Below are 17,511 nucleotides of genomic sequence, written 5' to 3' on the forward strand. Positions count from 1 at the left end.
CAACCAACTACAAATCATGTAGGACTGTGGTGGTGGTAGTTGGTGGTTTAGTCACTAAGTTGTGTCCGACTCTTGCGACCCCATGGACTATAGTCTGCCAAGCTCCTCTGCCCATGGGATTTCCCAGGTGAGAATACTGGAGTGGGTTGCCATTTCCATCTCCAGGGGATTTTCCTGACCCAGGGACTGAACCCAGATCTCCTGCATTGCAAGCAGTCTCCTGTTTTACAGGTGGATTTTTTACCCACTGAGCCACCAGAGAAGTAGTACTGTAGTACATGATTGTCAAAAATAATCCATGTGTTATGGCCCCACCAGTTCAAACCCATGTTGTACAGATAATATCTGTAACTTAAGTAGCTGGTTATACATGCAGTTGATTTTTAATTTAAGTAAGTAGTCAGAATTATCATTTAAAAAGTCTTTAAAAGTTTACCTTAAGGAAATGTAGAGATTGTACTTAGTAGAAAAATATCTTACTTTAAATCAATTGTCTCACATATGCCCAAAGAGCTAAAGGAAACCATGGACAAACAACCAAAGGAAGTCAGAAAATGGTATATGAACAAAATGAGATTATCAGTAAAGGGATAAAAAATTGTAAAAATAAACCAAATAGAAATTTTGGAGATGAACAATACAATAAGTGAAATGGAAAATTCACTAGAAGAGTTTGACAACAGATTTGAGCAGGCAGAATAAGTTAGTAAATGTGATGATAAGATAATTGAAACTATCCAGATAGAGGGACAGATAAAAAAGAATAAAGAAAAGTGTATAGAGTCTAAGAGACCTATGAAACATAATCTTGCAAACCAAAATATACATTATGGAAGTTCTGAAGGAGAGGTGAGAGTAAAGGAGCAGAAAATAAATTTAAAGAAATAATGGCTGAAAACTTCCTGATATGTTGAAAGAATGAATCTGCATATTCAAGCACTTCAATGAACTCAAGTAGGCTAAACTCATAGATTCGCCCTGAGATACATTATAATCAAAGTGTTGAATGCCAAAGACAATAATGAGAGAATCTTGAAAGCAGCAAGAGAGAAGCAACTCTTTATATACAAGGGATCCTCTGTAAGATTAACAGCCAATTTCACTTTGGAATCATGGAGGCCAGAAGGTGGTGGGATGACATACTTAAAATGCTGGGGAAAAAAATAGGTGTCAATCAAAAATTCTGTATCTGGTGAAACCATTTTTCAAAAATGAAAGAGAAATTATGACATTCTGAGATACAAAAAAAAAAGCTGAGAAAGTTAAAAGCTGAGAAAGTTTGTTGCTAGTAGACCTACGCTTAAAGGAATTATAGAGGGTCCTTCAGATAAAATGGAGAAGGAAATGGCAACCACTCCAGTAATCTTGCCTGGAGAATTCCATGGACAGAGGAGCCTGGCAGGCTACAATCCATGGGGTTGCAAACAGTCAGGCATGACTGAGCAACTATCACTCAGATAAAAGGGTCAATAATTCAGAGCAACACAAAGAAATACACTTTGGTTAAGGCAACTATCTAGGTAGCTATAAAGATTGCCATGATTTTGTTTTTGGTTTGTAACTTTTTATTTCTTACATATTTAAAAGAAAATGCTTAAAAATAATTTATCAATCTATGTTAATAGGCACACAATGTATAAAGATGAAATTTGTGATTACAAGGATGTAAAAGAGGGAAATAAACTGTATAGGAGTAGAGCTTTATATATTATTAAGGCTAAGCTGGTATTAACTCAAATTAGATTGTTATAAATGTTTCAAATTATAATCCCCATGATAACCACTATGACAATATCTGAAAAAATACGTAAAAGAAAATAAGAAGGGAATAATATGGTACACAGAAAAGAATCAAACACAAAAGAAGGCAGTAGTAGAGGAAGTGAAGACCAGAAAAAAATGGTATAAGGTATATAGAAATTAAATAATAAAAATGCAGAAGTAAACCCTTACTTATCAGTAATTCCTTAACTACTAATAGATTAACCTCTTAATCAAAAGGCAGAGTTTTGTGGAGTGGATAATATAACAAGATCAAGCAATATAGTGTCTATAATAGGCTTGCTTTAGATCCATAGACACAAGTATGTTGAAATAAAATAACAGAAAAAAATTTTTCATGCAAATGGTGGAAGAGAGATGGGGTGACTAAATCGGTATCAAACAAAATAGATTAAGTTAAAAACTGTTACTAGAGACAAAAAAGAGACCTTATGTATGACAAAAGTGTCATTTATCAAGAAGACATGACAATTACACACGTAGACACATCAAACAATAGAGCACCCCCCCAAGTATATGAAGCAAATAATGATAGAACTGAAGGGAGAGATAGAGAGTACTGCACTAACAGTTGGAGACTTCACTGCATCATTTTTAATAATAGATAGAAAAGCAGAAGACCAAAAAGGATATAGTAAACTTAAATAATACCATAAATAATAGATCTAACAGGTATATAGATAGAATATTCCACCCAACAGCAGCAAAATACACATTCTTCTGAAGTGGATATAGAACCTTCTCCCAGACAGATCAAATGTTAAGCCACAAAAAGTCTCAATATATTTAAAAAGATTGAAATCATGCAAAGTATATTCTCCAACCAAATGAAATGAAGCTGGAAATCAATAACAGAAGGAAAAATGAAAAATCCACAAATATGGAAATCAACCAACACATTTTAAAATAACAAATGAGTTAAAAAAGGAAATCATGTGGGAGATTAGACTTAGAGATGGGTGAAAAAAGTTAAATCATACCAGAACTTATAGGATGCAGTGAAAGCAGTGCTCAGAGGGAAATTAATAGAAGTAAATGTCTACATTAAAAAAGAAGAAAGATCTTAAATCAGTAACCTAACTTTACAGCTCAAGGAAGTAGAGAGAAAGAGCAAACTAAATCCAAAGACAGAAGAAGGAAGGAAATAATAAAGATTAGAGCAGAGATGAATGAAATAAAGAAGAGAAAAACAATAATATCAATGAAGTCAAAGTCAGTTCTTTGAAAAGATCAAAAAAATAGAAGAAAGTTTAGCTAGACTTATAAGAAAAGGGCAAAGAATAACAAGTAACTAAAATCAGAAATGAAAATGGGGACATTACTACACCAAATAGAAAAAAAAAAATAATTTATAAAAGAATAGTGTGAATAACCACCCACCAAAATATTAGATAATCTAGATGAAATGTATAAATTCATAGAAACACAAAATACCAACAAAACTGAATCTAGAAAAAAAAAATTGAATAGATTTATATCAAATAAAGACATTGACTCAGTAATCAAAAACCTCCCAACAAAGCAGTTCAGGACCAGATGGCTTCACCAGTGAATTCTACTGAACACTTAGAGAAGAATGAACACCAATCCTTCTCAAACTCTTAAAAAAATAGAGGAGGGAATACTTCCCAATTCATTCTATGAGGCCAGCATTACTGAGATACCAAAGCCAGACAAAGATACTGCAAGAAAAGAAAACTAAAAACCAGTGTTCTTTATGGGTGAAGATGCAACAATTCTCCACAAAATACTTGCAAACTGAATTTAGTAGCATATTAAGTGGATTATACATCATGATCAAGTGTGATTTATCCCTGGAATGAAAGGGAGGTTAAACATAAGAAAATCATTCAAATGCACAATTACACTACATATAAGGCATATACTTAAGTATATGGCATATAAGTATAAGGCATATACTTAAAAGAACTGAAATTAGGTACTCAAACAATGCAAATGCACAGTCATAGCAGCATTGTTTACAACAGCCAAAAAGGGAAAACAGCTCAGCTACCCTGTCCATCAAAAGATGAATGGATTGATAAATTGTGTATACGCATTACATAGATGTACCTTGAAAACTTTATGCTAGGTGAAAAAAGTCAGACAGAAAAAGTCACATATATGATTTCACTCACATGAAATATGCAGAATAGCTATATTCATATAGACAGAACACAGACTGGTTGTCCCTTGGGACTGAAGAGAGCAGGAAAGCAGAGCAACTGTTTAATGGGTACAGGGTTTCCTTTTGGGGTAATAAAAATGCTTTGAAACCAGATAGATGTAGTGGTTGCACAAGATTGTGAGTGGACCAAATACCACTGAATTGTTCACTTTACAATGCTTAATTTTGCTCTGTGAATTTTACCTCAATTTTTTAAAAGAAAAAAATAAGGAAATTTAAATAAACTACAAACTGAGTTAATAAGAATGTACCAATATTGTTCCTCAATCGTCACAAATGTACCATACATTAATATGTTAATAATAGGGGAAACTATGTATCTTGGGGAGCAGGGGGAAGGATGGGGAAGAGGCAGAGTTGTACATGGAACTCTGTAGGGTTTGTTCACTTTTTCTCTAAATCTAAAACTGTTCTAAAAAAATCTATTAGCTAAAGAAAAAAACCGCCTTCCGCCGCGGCAGCCATTGTAGGACAACAGCCATGGCTCTGCGCTACCCCATGGCCGTGGGCCTCAACAAGGGTCACAAGGTGACCAAGAACGTGGGCAAGCCGAGGCACAGCCGCCGCCGCCGCGGGCGTCTCACCAAACACACCAAGTTTGTGCGAGACATGATCCGGGAGGTGTGTGGCTTCGCCCCGTACGAGCGACGAGCCATGGAGCTGCTCAAGGTCTCCAAGGACAAGCGGGCCCTCAAGTTCATCAAGAAAAGGGTGGGGACACACATCCGCGCGAAGAGGAAGAGAGAGGAGCTGAGCAACGTCTTGGCCGCCATGAGGAAAGCGGCAGCCAAGAAGGACTGAGCCCTTCTCCTCTGTTCACAATAAATCTTTTTTAAAAAAAAAAAAAAAACCCTTTGTTTTCCTAAATAACTCTGAATCAGAGAGGAAATAAAATGGCAATTAAAAAACAAAATAATAATGTGAAATTGACATAGAAAATGTGTTTAAGAGTCGTTAAAATGGTATTCAGAAAATTCCTAGCCTTAAATAATTTGATTCCAAAATAAGAAAGAATAGAAGTAATACAAGCATCCGATTCTAAAACTGAGGAAAGGAAAAATAAAATAGTCTAAAAAGAGGGAAGGGCAGTAAGAAAATAGAATAAAGATGAAGGCAAAAATTAATTATTCAAAAAAGAGCTAACCATAAAAGTGATACATCCAAGAGAGTCACACTTTGACGTGTCATATCAGGGAAAAAAGAGAGAGAAAACATAAATGGACAAAGTTAGTAATGAAAATGGTTATACATATGGTTATGAAGATGATCAGAAATACAATACTTTGCATATTAATTCATTTGAAAACTTTGATAAAACTTCACTTATAAAATACATAAAAAACCTAAACTGTGTGAAAAATAAGGGTAAAACTTGAATAGATCAATAGCAACAGAAAACATTGAAAAGCTTTTAAAGAATTACTTCCAAAAATGTGTGCCAAGGACAAATGTGCTAAGATTTTCTCTTTAAACATCTCAAGGAGCCGCTAAGTCCCATGAAACTTTTTTAGAACATGGAAATGTTTGGTAGTTTTATCAGAAAATAAAAATGCAGATTAATTTCACTTATAAATAGGAATGCAAAAATTCTCAATAAATTGTAGGCATTTCTTTTTCAGTATGTATTTTGTTAATATAAACTAGTATAAGGTAAATCAATTTGGACACACATTTTGCACACCACTGTTGCCTGAACTGTGGCCTGCAGATAGCACGGCTAAAATAGAGAGAAAGCTTTTTGCACAACGTGTAGGAGCAACTGCTTTGTTTGAGTAATGGTTGCTCTGCCTTGATAGGGTTCCTTGGCTATGCCACATTGTTTTCATTCTTTTCTGTTAATTTGAGTTGTGAACTGAATTGTGAAGCCAAAATAATAGAGGAGAGGCGTAAAGCATGTGGACTGAAGAGAAAATGAGGAAATGTGTAGGTTTGGTTTGTTTTTTTTTTGATCAGCCAATTTATTATCTAGAGCGATAACAAAATACACTTTATAATTATAAACCTACTTTTATTACTGTGGGATGATTTTTTAATAACATGTACTTTAAAAAATGCAATTACTGTATCATATAACTGCAGGACCCATATAGTTTAAAAGTAGAAAGACTGTACAGTTGTCTCTAATGATATAAAAAAGACAATGAGTATAGTTTAACAAGAAGTCTTGATTCACTTTTAGCAAATTAGGGTTAGGAGTATGTTTGGTAGTTATTTGGTTTTTATGATTAAGGTGTTTATCTCAAACCAATAGTCAACGTCATCCTTAATGTTAACCACTAGGGAAATTCCCACTGAGATCAGAACATGATGAGGTTGGCTGCTATCTCCTGTTATTAAACACTGTTCTAGAAGTTCTGGCCAATGTTACCATCAGAAGAAAAAAAGAAGACAAAGTTATGTTTTTCCTATCTGGGCATTGCATGTGAATTACCCAAAGTAATTTAGAATAAGTAAAATATCAACGCAATGACTGGACGCAAGATGAAATTATTATATCAAGAACTTTCCTAAATGTCAGCAGTATTTAGTTAGAAAATACAATGGAAAGAATGTCCTTATCAATATCGCATCCCTATTACCCTCATGAAGAAGATAAAATACGTTGGAATACATTTTATAATAAACAACCTGTTTCCTGAGGCCTTAACACATGGAAAGAAAAAATGTTTGCAGACAGGAAGTTTCTTTCCTGTTAAGAATGATTGTTTTCTTCAAATTAGTGCATAAGTTTCATGAAATTCCAACCAATACTTTTAGGGAGGAATTTTAGAGATTTCTTTGAATCTTCCAGTTGATAATCTCTTTCACTGTCACAAGTGTTGAAGAGAAATAATTGGAGATTGCTTTAGTTGACTGCTAGCAGGAACTTCAGTCAGGTTAGACCTGGAATACAGTCCCAGGTCCTTGTCCTGCATGGGGGCAGATAAATGTGGGCACCTGTGCCCAGGTGGAAGAGAGCCCTGGAGGGAGTGAGGAGATGGGGTAGGCAAGTAAGGACAAGGAAGACCTAGGAATGAATTCTAAGTTTCTGTAAATGACTTGGCTTTCCTGTGACCTTGGCCCAGTATTGCCCTTCCCCCCAAACTCCATCTTTTTGCAGTTTGGATAAGATATCTCAAAATATTTTTCAATATTGTAAGAAGGCAGGGCAGTGGTAACAGAGAGCCAGAAACAAAGAAGTGCTGTGGACTTATGGTTAAGCCCTGGCTCTGCTATTTACTAGTTGGAAGGTCCTGTGATCATCTTCCCTCTGGCAGACAAAATAAATGGCAGGTGTTTATATAACAGTGGTGATGACCCTTGTAGTTTCATCTTTTTTGAACAATCAACTTATTCTTAAGAATATACTACACAATCTTTAATATTCACTTGTTGTGAAAATAAAGGCCGACTGACAATGAAATAAGACTGGATTGCTATTTTTGTATAAATTTAAATGTTTGAAGATACATAATGCAAAGTTTTCTATTAATATAAGGACAATACTGTAAAGAAATATTTATAAACATATTTCTTAGAAGATGGAAAAATAATAAATGCAAGTTAATGCTTGAATGAACACACTGAATCAGGTCAGAACTGATCTTTAAAAATTTCACCAAAAAAGTATAAATATATATATATAGTATTTACTTTTCAACCTAATAAGCTATATACAACTTAACTTATACCAAATAGATACCTTTTAAGTTTTAGGTTATAGAAACCACTCACTGGAGAAGGCTGTATTCCAGACATAAACTTTAAAAAAAAATTTCAAGTAGAGACATAAATTTTATCTTACAAGTTGAGACAGTAGCAAAAGGATCACAGTTTTTAAAAATTTCTCATAATCTTGGCTAGGGACCACATTTTTTAAAAGGCTGAATTTCCAACTAGGGCAATGAACAAAAGATGTTATTGAATCACATCATAAATTACTCACTTAACAGAATCAATTGTAGAGCGAATCTGCAACACAGCAGTTTAAGACATCCAGGCTACCTTGCTAGTTTGTGAAATGGTAGGAACTACTAAAGTTCTGATGACCTCTTCTGCAGGTTACAAGACTTCCTTCGTAGACTACTGCTCTTTAAAGAAGTAGAAAGTTACAGAGTCTGGAAGTTTTATCTGCAGGCTCTAGTATTGCAGCTTAAACTGTCCTGAGATCTCCCTTGTGTTAAACTGGGAACTTCCACTGAGAAATCCCCCAACTTGAAGACTTCCTTTTTTGTAAATATCAACAGCCAATCGTGGCAAGACATTGAAATGAAGCAAAGGCTACCAGAAATGTCTGTAAACCACCGTGACTGTAGCTTTGACTTCCTTTTGAAGCAGATACTTTACTTGAAGAGCTAGGACATTTTAACAAAAGTCCAGAAATTGTAAATCCCAAAATACATTTGGATTAAGCACATTTTCATGTCAGAAAATTTTAAAGAAAGCTTATTTGATAAATGGCTTTTTAAGGCTTTAGGAAGTCACTTTTGGACCTAAGCAGTATAATTATAAACAGCAGGTGAAAACAAGATTTTAGTATAGCTGTCTTTGCTTCATGGCCTACAGAGGTCACTAGAATGAAGCCTCATAATAATAAATTTTATGCTGGATTCCAGAGTCTGACCACAATTTTCTGCTTTCTTAAGAGTTTTCCTCCCAGGGAATTAAGATTCGCTCTTCTACAGACAAGTATATGTGCCAGAACACTGGGGAAATGCTTTACAAACACATAGATTCTTCTCAGGCTACTTGGAGCAAAACATCAAGTTCTACATGCAAATAGAAGCCAGCATATGCACCCCAGATATTTTTCTTTGTTGTAAAATTTCAGAGCTGGTGTCCATAGACACCATCTGTTCCATTTCCTTTTTATTACAGATGAGGAAACAGGAGAGGGCAAATGCTCAAAGTCACCAAGAAGGTTAGAGGCAGCACTCAGATTAAAATCTATTTTTTGAATCTAAGTGTGTTTTTCTTAGTGTAGCAGGTTATTAAACAGGAAAAGGACTGTGGCAATGGAGCCCTCTCCTCGTTCAACTCCTGCATTTTGTGGATGAGAAATCTGAGATCTTACTCAAAGGTTCCCAGTCAGTAAAAGACTAAAATTTAGAACTTCAGATTCTTGGTCTAGTTTCTTTTCCACTTTAACACACCACCCTCTTTTAAGTGTCAAATAAGCCTGAGCTATTTCTACTCCTGAAGAAATTATTGTATAAAAAGGAAATAATTCTGAATTAATCTAAAATGATGAATAAGCTTATGATTAAAAACATTCCATTTACTTATCTAGCATATAAGGAAGTATTAATACCCTTTAGCACCTTACATTGTCTAATTAGCTTACTGGTATAAACCTCAAACTCTCTTGTGTGTAATGGGAAAACCTATCTAATACTGTAAATATAGCCAAGAAAAAAGTGAACTAGCCATTGGTGAAAGGAAAACTTTTCTCTCAAGAATTTACTTTTTTGAGTTGGATTTTAAAAACATAGTTTTGTTTGTTTTTAAATCGCTGTTGATGCTTTAACTGGGAAATGCCCCAGTGATCCCTGCATTCTGGGCCCCTTCCCTCTTCTTCCTTTTTTTTTTTTTTACTTTGGTGTATGAGCTTGGTATGAGCCAAAGTCACAGCAGAACCAGCTAATCCTGGGTAATCGGTCTCAACGAGCACTGTTTGCAAGAAGGTCCTGAGGCCAAGAGAAAGAAGATGCAGAGACTCTTTTGGAGGAAATTTTGGCTGTGTGTGTGGAATGTAGAACCTATGCTGGTTCTGGCTCTAGGCAAAACATGTGAGGCAGATGGAAGTTTTTGTTGTCTCTAGTGGTTCCTTTTCCTATTCCCTCCCCCTCCTGTTTTCCTCTCAGAGTCATACACCATGTGACTAGAGCAGACAGAAATACAGTGATTTCTGCAGGGGAGGAAGGAGCAAATCGGTATGGAGAGCCAAGAGAGCCAAGCTGGTATTGACAAGGGTTAAAGTATTATGTTTAGGACTGGAGGGGACTCAGTGGGTGGGGAGCTCCAAGCCCAAATTAGGGGTTGGGAGCCACAAGTCAGTTTCCCATTCAGGCAGAGGTGAATGACCAACAGTTTGCTAATCAAAGAATGAAGAGATTGCCACCATAGGACAACAAGGTTCTCTAGGCAGGTCTGGGTGAAAGGCCTCCCAAAGAAGAGTTCCTGGAAAGCAGAGTCTACCCTGGAGGAGGTGGAAGGCACAAAAGCTGGTGTTGCTCATTGCTGACTGGGATTTAGAGATAGGCTTCTTCCTTCAGGAGGGGACCCAGGTGCCTGTAACTGTGGCCAAGGAGATAGACAGCCAGGCTGCACAGGTAGGTGTTTAATTGGGAAACTTGATGACAAAGACACCTGCAGTACAAATCCATGTTCCAGGCATGGTATTTGTGGGAGAAGCAGAATTTTCTAGCCTCTACTTGCTGGTGGGCTGATGCTCTGGGATTTCATTGGCCAATGGCCACAGCAGTGCTGGCATTTGCAGGGATGATGGATACTCTTTTTTCACTACCACCTCAATCTCTATAAACAGCACTGGGAGGAATGGTTGGTATGGATAGTTTGCAACATAAATTTCTTCCAAAGTATTGCTCCAGTAGGGATATGTATTTTCTGTCATAGAGACTTGTAGAATCAAAGTGCCCTTAGAGTGAGCAGGGGAAGAAGATTTGGTGGAAGTAGGGAGGAGGTAGGCATGCTAATTCAATAAATATATGTTATCTATTAAGTGTTGGCTTCTATGCTGGGTGTAAAAATCATTAAAATGCTTTCTCTTGCCTTTGAGGGGCTCGTGATCTTAAGGAATAGATAGACAGGCAAACAACGTTTTCCTCCGCCCATTGCCAAAGATGAGAGCAGAGATACGTACAAGATGCTGTGTGGGCAGAGAGGCAGTTCTCAGAGCTAGAGCGACTCATGAGAAGATGCCCGCCTAGACATCCAGGAACTGAGCAAGCAAAAGATCAAGGGTTAAAAATCAATTTTGTACCTTTTGCATAGTCTCAATAAGTTCATTCTGATTTCCTTTAGGCTAACCTTGTGGCTTTTTGCTCATCTCTATAGATTTATAAGTAAAATTTTTCTAAAATCTTAATTTGGCTTTTAACATTCTAAAGGATAATTTACAGTCTTGATGATAGATAGACACTATTTTAATGTTTTGGGTAACTATTGTTACAAACCAAAGCTGCGAGGTACCCAGAGAGCCTGAGCATTTAAGTATGTTAGGCCTGTTGTTTTAAGATTAGGAATAAAAGTAGGACTCTACCTTTCCCAGTACTCTGTCATCCTCATTGTATGATGGCTACATATTTTGGGCTATCAAAAGAAAGAGGACACTTCATTATGTATGAAGAAATAAAGGTTGATAAAACTAAAATCCAAAAATATCTTGACAAACTCATGCTGTAGGCTGATGCCTTATGAACTATAACAGGAGTAACTATCAAGTTGTCTAGTTACTACTTTTACTTACAGACTACATTACTCTACAACCATCCACCATCCTATACACAAACAAAAAACAGGAAAAAATTGCATATGGTCAGAAAGGGACGATGAGATGCAATTTGTAGCAGTCATACAAAAAAAGACTTAAGACTTTCACCTGAGGTGGATATAGGGGGATGATAATAAAATTCCAAAATGAATAGGACCTTTGAATTCCCTCTAGAATGAGGGAAGCATTAGTTCTTCTTCCAGGACCATGTTTCCAGGTGTCACTCTTTAAAAAGACCATAGATAAACTAGTTATAAACTCATCCATGTTACATATGTGTGCTTGCAGGCATGGAAGATGTTTAGCTTATAGAATGGAAATAACAGCATTTAAATATCAATTATACTCTTCTGTAGAGTTCCAAGGTAAACCTCAAGGTAAGTAGGAGACAAAAGGAAAACAATTTTGCTTCACTGTAGAAAGATCAATTAAGAAAAACAGTAAGTTACCTTGGGAGAAAATCAGTTCCATGGTCTGGGGAAAAATCAACATAGGATAAATGACCGCTGCTTGGGAACACTGAAAGGTTATAAAAAGTCTCAGCTAAGATAATAATGGCTAATACCTATATAGCATTTCCTGTGGTCCTGGCACAATTCTAATGTGTTACCTCATTTAATTCTTTGAAGTACCCTACGAAGAAGGTGCTCTTTTATAGATACAAAAACTGAGGCATAAAGAGAGCTAACTAATTAATCCAAGTGCACATAGCTAGTAAGTGTAAACCTCTGCCTGCAATGCAGGAGACCCCAGTTCGGATTCCCAGGTCAGGAAGATCCGCTGGTGAAGGGATAGGCTACTCACTCCAGCATACTTGGGCTTCCCTGGTGGCTCAGCTGGTAAAGAATCCGCCTGCAATAAGGGAGACCTGGGTTGGGGAAGATCCCCTGGAGAAGGGAAAGGCTACCCACTGCAGTATTCTGGCCTAGAGAATTCCATGGACTGTATAGTCTATGGGGTCGCAAAGAGTCGGACACGACTTAGCAACTTTCACTTTCACTTTCTGACATTTGTCTCTAAAGTCCGTGTTCTTAACAGCTTCACAGTAGTGCATCTGGGATGTCTGTTACAGTGTACTTTATTGAATACAGGTTCCTTCAGTCACTGAGAGCACAAAATCTTAGAGGCAGAAAGGAATTCAGATGTGTTCTCCACCACTTTTTATTTCTTCTCACGTCCAATTTGAAAGCTTCCAGCCTGCCAGGAAATTAACAAACTGAGCATATTGTCACCTCCGATCCCTGCATGATATCTACCAGTTTGGTCTTAGGATGGGCATGTAAGGATGATATTACTAGAGACAGCAAAAGGAGTGTGGGGCAAGAGTAGGGATCATGGGGAGAAGTGGAGGAGGTTTAGGCTTGCTGCTTTTTCTAAGTGTCAATTTAGAGTAGCCTTGGAGCAGATTCAATACCATTAGTTAAGGAAGATGACAGTGCACATTTTGTTTCTGCAGATTTACTTAGCCTTCAATTTTTTTCCCTTCTAACCTGTTATGGATTGCTCAGTAAGTCTCATAAAAAAATCCATGTTACTTCCTACCAGATACAAGGTGAACGATCTAAGTCTCCATAAAAAATCTCTGTAAGTTGACAGAATTTCATCAGGGAATGAAGGTACCTCATCACAGAAAGGTTTGTTTCAGTATTATACATTCTACTTTCTCTTTTAGTGGCCAATGTAGCAATATATTTAGTTTATTGCCATCTAGTCCTTTCATTTTGATCTATGTACTGGGATTTCTCTTGTCTGAGGTTAATGAGAATCACCAACCAAAAGAATGAGTCTCACAGGCAGTTTCTATCAAGCTGAGAAACCCAGAAAATGGTTTAGGTATTAGAACAGAGAAATTAGAAATTATTTGGATTCTTTATGAAGGTCCAGAATTTATAAATGGTGGAAAGCAAATTTTGCACTACCTGAGACATATTTATTTTGGATTTATAAATTTATGAAATTGAAATTGCTCTGAGGTGCTTAAGGTGCATCAATAATTTTCTATGTGAGCACACAGCACAGTAATTTAGTCCTGATATAGTTTCTAACATTAGCAGGATTAATAGTTCCAACTTGTAATTCTATACAAATGAGGAGATAAAAAAACATTTTACCCCATCTATAACCTCTAAGACATGATGGCAGTGAGAAGAGAAAAGAGGGAGAGACAGAAAGGATAATCCATAAACTCTGGATTTTTCTATGGCTTTAATAAAATAAGTCAGGCTTTCAAAGATCTGACCTTTGAAAATGGTTTAGCTTGATTCCAGAGGGATGTTGGGAGGATTAACTAGCTGAATCTTGCAGAGATATTTCATGATTTCTTGTGTGTTATTTATTCTTTGGTTTACCAGTTAAGTTTCTTTTTAATTTGATCAGATTTGGAGAGATGCTAGAAACATGATAAAAAATTCAATAAACATAGGTTCCAAGTAAAATCACAAGCTATTGTTTAAGGAGGAAAAATTGAGGTGGTACTAGAAGTGTAGGAGTGATTGTGTGTGTATATGTGAAATGGCAACCCACTCCAGTATTCTTTCCTGGAGAATCCCAGGGACGGCGGAGCCTGGTGGGCTGCCGTCTATGGGGTCACACAGTCGGACACGACTGAAGCGACTTAGCAGCAGCAGCAGCAGCAGCATGTGTACATGCTGTTCTTTAGACAACCCTAGCTGTAGTCCTCTACTTCAAAGATGAAGAAACTAAGATTCAGAATGATTTTTTCATGATCAAGCATCTGATTGATAGTGTTGACAGCTTTCCTATCTTTAAGAATTAGAGATGGTAGATCCCATGTACCTGATCATCTTTGACTTTATAACATGAGGATGCCGTTAAGGTTTGGAAGCTGAATGGAGGTGACTAGAGAACTTTCTGTTCAGTTCAGTTCAGTTCAGTCGCTCAGTCGTGTCTGACTCTTTGTGACCCCATGAATCGCAGCACACCAGGCCTCCCTGTCCATCACCAACTCCTGGAGTCTACCCAAACTCATGTCCATCAAGTCAGTGATGCCATCCAGCCATCTCATCCTCTGTCGTCCCCTTCTCCTCCTGCCCCCATCTTTCCCAGCATCAGGGTCTTTTCCAATGAGTCAACTCTTTGCATCAGATGGCCAAAGCATTGGAGTTTCAGCTTCAACATCGGTCCTTCCAATGAACATCCAGGACTGATCTCCTTTAGGATGGACTGGTTGGATCTCCTTGCAGTCCAAGGGACTCTCAAGAGTCTTCTCCAACACCACAGTTCAAAAGCATCAATTCTTCGGCGCTCAGCTTTCTTCACTGTCCAACTCTCACATCCATACATGACCACTGGAAAAACCATAGTCTTGACTAGACAGACCTTTGTTGACAAAGTAATGTCTCTGCTTTTTAATATACTATGTAGGTTGGCCATAACCTTCCTTCCAAGGAGTAAGCATCTTTTAATTTCATGGCTGCAATCATCATCTGCAGTGATTTGGAGCCCAAAATAAAGTCTGACACTGTTTCCACTGTTTCCCCATCTATTTGCCATGAAGTGATGGGACCAGATGCCATGATCTTAGTTTTCTGAATATTTATAGAGAACTTTAGATTACTCTGTAAGTGAATGGCCTATGTGCTTTGTCTCTTGTCATTGGGTTTCAGGCTTTGAATGGGAAAAATCACTGCTTTATTGAGAGGTAGTCTAGCAGAAGGGTTAGGCACACAGTTCCTGGAGACTTATTGTCTAGGTTCCAAATCTTAACTCCATTCTTGGATAGCTCCTTGCCTAAATCTTACGGTAGTTTTGAGGACTGAATGCGTGTGTCTAAAGAATTTAACCACTTAGCACATGATGAGACTATGTGAGATTTTTGTTGTTGTTTATTCACTGTCTCTATAAAATCACAATGTGAATTTAAATGAGCTTTATAGGAAAACTAGACAGAGGGAAATTGAATTATTTAAGCAAGATCTTTTTATATCTCTGTGTAACATCCATATTGTTTTTTCTTTTTCCCCCTTATAGTCTATGTGCAGTTTGGGAAAACTCCACCCTTGGTTCCATGGGTAAGCTAGGATTGGCTTAAATCAGTCAGCATATAACGTTTCCCTGAACTTTGCTATTGTGGTGAGCAGATCTATTGGTGAGAGCTATTAAGTGACTCAAGTCAATCTAATCTGAGTGAGTTGCAGAACTCTCGTCTGGAATACAGAGCTTACTTTCCTTTATCTCTTGACTTCCCTATTATGTAGCACTTTTAAAAATTGTTTAAGCTAATTTGAGTTGGCTTTTCTGTTACTGGAAACCAAAATCTTCTTGCTATAATCCTCATTATAGTGAAAAAAGAAATCATGAATAACAGCAATAGCCATCAGAAAGAAAAAAAAAAGACTTTTGGAGAAGTTGCTATGTGGCAAGCACTGTCCTAGGTACTGATCTTTATAAATAACTCTGTGAGACAGTTATGAATCTCATGAGTCAAAGAGTGAAACTCTGAACGTCATGTACAAAGTATGACTGTAAGCCTTATGCTACCAGCAGATCCTGTTTGTGGCGTATTTTGTACTAATATTTTTGCAGAAAACAAATATAAAAGTCTAACTAGTTTGGCTTCCTTTTCCTTGATCCCTCAGATGATTTTTTAAAATAAGTACAGGACATAATCATTTGGGCACAACACTACTGAAACTTGACAATTGATTAGGGCCCTTGTGTATTTAGGTTTGAATTTTTAATTTTGTTTGTTTATTTTGCTTTGTTTTATTGCAGGCTTAATATGAGAATTTTTCCCTAAGATTTGAATGTTCACTGGTTTTTTTTTCTATCTCATTTCTTATAATCAAGATATTACATTCATTTGTAACAGATTGCTGTGGCAGAAAGTCAAACTGTCTGATTCTTTGCATTTTTTGAGTTTTTAAACAAATGCTTTGATAGTTTATTCCTCAGAAATGAAGATTTTTTCCTCCCCCTTCTTATATCAGTGAGAAGCCAATAGAGGAAACAGACACCATAGAGTAATTTAAACAGGAAAAATTTTATATAAAGAATTATTAATTGTAACAGATGGTGATTTATAAAGGGTAAAGATAACTCAAAAGAATAGCCTAGGGTTCAGAGAGGGTACCCAAAGAGGGAGCAAATGTGGAAAATATTTCTCTTCCCCAAGGCTGAGATTAAGGCCACACTGGAAAAGGTATGCCTGTGGACCACTAGATTACAGAGAACTTTGCAATCTGGTTGCCCAGATTAGGACTGATCTGTGGACACTGGACAAGCAGGAACCACTCCTCCAAAGTGCAGATGGGCCAAGGCTGGGTAACTGACTTCTGGGATGCCTATAAGACTCATTAGGAAGCTGTCAATCAGGGTGCTGCTGAAACTTGATGAGAAGCTGTCTGTACATGTGCCACAGTAACTTGATGGAGATGAGTGCCACTGGATGAACTTCAAACATGAAGCTGGCACCAATGAGCTGGGAACAAGAAGAAGCAAATGGAAAGTACCAGAATCAGTAGGAAAAGCCCTGTTCCTCTCATAGTGTCTCTCCAGTTCTCTACACTGACAAAGCTTGACATTGCACATATTGAAAGAAGAAATATTCCAACATTTCAGCTCCATTTCATAGGGCATACAACAAAGAGTGGTTCTGGAACTGGGAGGCAATATACAGTTTTACCTGGAAACTTTTGAATGTAGGGGATTTGTTTTCATTTTAGCCTGTATGACAATGTTCAACAGTAGCTTTTATTGAAGTATATTATCTATATTACTTGAAGATAGATATAAAGGGTGTTAGCTCTAAAATGTTTTTTCAGCTCCCCACCAAAGCCTTGGGGCTCCCCAAATCCTCCTTGACTGGTGTCCAAAATAGGCTAGACCTTTACTTGTAATGGGACTTCCCTGGTAGCTCAGACAGTAAAACATCTGCTTACAATGTGGGAGACCCGGGTTCAATCCCTGGGTTGGGAATATCTCCTGGAGAAGGAAATGGCAACCCACTCCAGTACTCTTGCCTGGAAAATCCCATAGACACAGGAGCCTGGTAGGGTGCAGTCCATGGGGATGCAAAGAGTCGGACAAG

At 37.2% G+C, this 17,511-nt stretch overlaps 1 protein-coding gene and 1 pseudogene across 4 annotated transcripts in view; one reads left to right on the plus strand and one right to left on the minus strand.

The window, feature by feature from the left end:
• The window catches only part of TANK (TRAF family member associated NFKB activator), a 94,412-nt gene extending 86,281 nt beyond the window's left edge, over window positions 1–8,131 (minus strand). For all 3 annotated transcript variants that reach the window (XM_081581632.1, XM_081581642.1, XM_081581627.1), the window contains exon 1: window positions 7,896–8,131. The gene's annotated coding sequence lies outside the window, so the exon portion shown is untranslated. The remainder of the gene's footprint in view (window positions 1–7,895) is intronic.
• Window positions 4,422–4,820, plus strand: LOC145542576 (large ribosomal subunit protein eL36 pseudogene; annotated as a pseudogene). Its single transcript, XR_014079949.1, has one exon. The product of XR_014079949.1 is annotated as a large ribosomal subunit protein eL36 pseudogene (transcript).
• Window positions 8,132–17,511: the final 9,380 nt, after the last annotated feature.

The sequence above is a fragment of the Giraffa tippelskirchi genome, chromosome 3 (assembly GCF_054371585.1).
Source record: "Giraffa tippelskirchi isolate mGirTip1 chromosome 3, T2T-mGirTip1v1.2.pri, whole genome shotgun sequence".
Lineage (NCBI taxonomy): Eukaryota > Metazoa > Chordata > Mammalia > Artiodactyla > Giraffidae > Giraffa > Giraffa tippelskirchi.